The sequence below is a fragment of the Chaetura pelagica genome, unplaced genomic scaffold (genome assembly GCF_000747805.2).
Source record: "Chaetura pelagica isolate M959 unplaced genomic scaffold, ChaPel_1.0 scaffold129, whole genome shotgun sequence".
In the NCBI taxonomy this organism is placed as follows: domain Eukaryota; kingdom Metazoa; phylum Chordata; class Aves; order Apodiformes; family Apodidae; genus Chaetura; species Chaetura pelagica.
The window spans coordinates 186,263-190,338 of record NW_009954536.1 but is presented as its reverse complement, the minus strand read 5'-3'; positions in this window follow the sequence as shown (position 1 = coordinate 190,338).

The window sequence follows — 4,076 nt, the reverse complement described above, 5'->3', positions numbered from 1 at the left end:
GGGGCGTGGATGGGCCTCGGGAGGGGAGGGGGCTCCAGGGGACCCTGTGGGACCTGCCAGGGGCTGCAGGGAAGCTGGGGAGGGGCTGTTTACCAGGGGCTGTAGCACTAGAACGAGCAGCGGTCTTAAAAGCAGAGCGGGGTGGGTTTAGATGGGACGTGAGGAAGAAGTTCTTTGCCATGAGGAGGGTGAAGCCCTGGAACATGTTGCCGAGAGGTGGTGGAGGCCCCATCCCTGGAAACATTCAAGGTTGATGGGGCTCTGATCGAGCTGATCGAGTTAGAAGGTCCCTGCTCACTGCAGGGGGCCTTTCAGTGTCCCTTCCAACCCCACACCTTCTGGGATATGATTCTGGGATAAGATTGAAGAAGGCAACTAATCAAGAGGTTTAGAGAGACTTGTGTAAATCACCCAACTTGGCAGAGAAGACTTGAGGTCTATACAGATAATTGGACCTAAGGAATGCAGGGGGTAATAAGAACCAAAATCAAGATTGATGGCTAAACCAGCCTTGGGCAGTTGGAGCTGTAGAACTTGCAATATTGTGTCCTTTAGGTGAACTTGGCTCCTTATAATACTAAAAATCTCCCATGAATCAGAGCTCACATGTCAGCTTGTCCCAAGCACCCTGTGGTGACAGCAGGACCATCCTACCCAAATCACTGCTGACCTGGGGAAGTTTCCCAGTCTTTTGCCACTGCCAGGCTGACTTCTAGGATAAAGGGTTGTGTCTGCTTAAGTGAAGGTGCTGCTGCTTTTCCAGTTCAGAGGCCCAAGAAGCATAGAGGGCTCTCTCCACTCTTTACTAGCTCATTTGCTAGCAGTGCTGATGTTGGCAGATAAGTCTTGTTCCCACTAAATCTTAATATACTCACTGCAGACAGATGTAGATTTGCAGCCTCTGCAAAGTATTACCTGGTCACCTGGAGACATAACCTTAAATTATTTTTTATCATTGCATTAAAAAAATAAAGGACAATGAGTTATGTTTAGAGAGAACTTGGAGCTGGTTCCTTCCCTCAGCACAGCCAGTGGGTGATCTCTGGGTGTAGAGAGAGGCATGCAAGAGATCTGCTGGAAGAGCTGCTGGTCCTGCATCACCCCCGGGGAGAAAGGAGTCAAAGTCAAACCCAAAACACATGACTGAACCAAGAATCACACTGAAGTCTCCTGTGTTGCATCCCAGGGCTTGAAGATGCTGATCTGTGTGACCTTGCTCCCTTGGGATACAGAGTTTGGTGAGAGTAAGAGAGACAAAGATGACCAGTGGTGATGACTGTGTGGAGCTGTGAGGTGCCTTGGGCGTGGCATCAGTGGTCAGATACAAGAGGGTGATTCCTTCTGCTATGAAGTCCTGAGCACCAGAGCCTCTGCTGGTCTGAGAGGAGCAGTGAAACAGGAAAAGCTGCATACCTCGAGCTCAGCATCTATCTTTGCAGACTCGTTTGACAGCCCATTGATGTAAATCATTATTTCTGGTTGTCTCTGTGAGAACTGCTCTTTCCCAGCCTTGCAAACTGCTGCTGACTCACAGCTTCTCCTCCCCGGGCCCCTGCACCACCCAGGAGGAGGGGTCTCTGGGAGGTTTGTTGGGGTCACAGCTTCTTGCCTGGGCAGCTTTGTGCAAACGGTGGCCACACAGAATGTTTAATTGTGCAGCCTGGCCCTGCCTGAGAGATCCCCTGTGGCTTCTGCTGCAGTGTGTGTGTCCACATGCAGAGGGGCACACACAGACTCATGTGCAGACACACAGACACACGTGCACACAGCATGTTGGCATAGCTGACATGCCAGGAAAGTGTGCCATGATGTGCCAGCAGGGCAGGACACAGGGGAGGCTGGGCAGACCATGAGGAACTGTGGCCCAGTTACAGCCATCCAACTGCTGCTTTTGCACAGCTTGGGTGGTTGAACAGAGCCTTTTTTTCAGAGGTGCTTGTGTGTTTTGGTCTGGATTTCTATCACTTGTAGCTCCTTTTTCTTTCCCTCTTTTTCCTCCCCCTTAGTCCCAGGTGCAGAACCAGGAGATACGCTGAGAATATTCCAGCACTCTCATAACACCCCGTTGCTGCAGGGCCATTGCAGAGCCTCCAGAAATTACCACCATCCAAAAGGGTGTAGGAGGGCTGGGAAGGTTGTGTGAGAACGAGGAAGGATGAGCAGCTTTGGGAGAATATTGGCAATGAGGGGAAACGGGACTGGAGGAGGGAGGGTGCCTGGGAGAAAGGAGCCAAATACTACAGGGGAGCTCTAATCACCCTGCAAGGAGGTGAAGTAATGTGCTGAGAAATGCAAACACAGGGACAGGCAGCAGAATGTGGTTCAGCACCCACCTCCAGGTGTGGAGGAGTGGAAGGAGGAGTGGAAAAACTGTGCTGGGGAATGCTTTGTACCCCACTTAGGGCTCCCACACAGCCCTCCTCCGGGCACCCAGGTAACAACAGCAACAACCTCCCTCCCATAAATACCAAACCAGGTCACTGCAAACACACTGACAAAAATACATCAAGCCCAATGTTTCCTGAGGAAGGTTTGGCAAGGGAGAGACATGACAGTGTTGGCTGTGGCTCCTACTGTGTGTGGCAGGTGTGGAAACAGAGATGGTGGCATTTGCTGGCTGCTGATCACTAAGTCCCACTGCAAGACCTGTGCCTGGGCTGTTTACATCAGTAGCAACGAAACAGGTTTGTATTCATGCAGGTTATGGTGCTGGCAGAGAGCACATGGTGCTGTAACATGTGCCTTTCCTTTCTGGGAGTATGGGAAGTGCTCAGCACCAGCCACGTGGGTGGAAAGTAAATACCCACATAGCTGTGAAATACAGATGTGGAAAATATTTTCCCTGAATGGACTGTATAGTCTTTTCCTGTTGTGATTCAGAGGAAAAGGCTTTGCAGACTTGGTTATTTTGGAGAGTTCAGGCTGAACTGTGTGAGCATCATCCTTCTTTAGTGCTGCTTTCCTCCTTTTGCAGCCCTGATCAAGTAGCAGGTCTTTAGAAGAGGCAGATTCCTCTTTATTCCTGAGATGACAGGCAGGAGGAGTCATGTTCCAGAAAGAGATAACCTGAAGCATAGATTACTTTAGATGGGTGGTGAGACTTTCCCATAATACAACATTTCTGGTCCTACAGCAGTCCCAGGGCAGCAGCCACAGGGAGAGGAATGGTCAGGCAAGGCTACAGCCTTGTTCCTTGTGGGGCTGTGCTTCCACCAGAGGTGCTCAGCAGGGAATGTTTAATGCAACTGAAATTGTTGGCTTGATTTTTCTCTGCAAAAGCCAGTCCCATCCTGGGAAAATGCAGCAGGGAGGCTCCTTCCCATGGTCCAAGGAGTGGGAGGAAGAAGGATTAATGTTCACTAGGAGATTGATGTCTTTTTGCTTCCTGAATAGGGTGAGCCAAGCCTGGATCTTGCCTCCATCCCTGCCTCCATCCCTGCTTCCACCCTGCAGGTGTGGGGACCTGGAGCTAAGCAGTGAGGGCTGTTCCCTTGCAAGGAGGAGCCAGGATGGACTGAGCAAAACTGGCAGTGTCTGGGGTTTTTCCAGAACCAAAGCATCAAACTGGTTTGTTGGCAGTGAAATAGCCTTGTCATTTTTATGGGGAGCCACCTAAGGTGTAAAATGAGATGGATGAAGCTGCTAGATCAAAGCTGAGGTGCTGACTTGGTGCCTGCTGAATGGAGTAAGAAAGCACTGAGGAAGCCCTGTCTCTCCAGGTGCCCTTCCCAAAACTCAAGAGTGCACATGCATTTGTATTTTAAAAAAATTCCCTGCTGCTCTGACTTGCACTACGTCATCATCTGCTCTCACAAATCAACCAGTTTAATTACACAGACATGCTCTTTATTCATTCTTCCTGGCATGCTGACAGTTTCTGCATGTGCAGATGAGTTGTGCCTCAGCCTCTGCCAATGCAAATGCTCTGTCCTCCTTCCATGTGTTATTTTTTCCTGAGGATGATCAGTGGATGCCTGTGCTTTCAGACACGATTGTTACAGTGTTGTTTTCTCCATGCTCTGTCTCTATGTGTGTCGAAGTCAGTTTATGTATCAGAGTTGGTGGTTGGTGTGTCA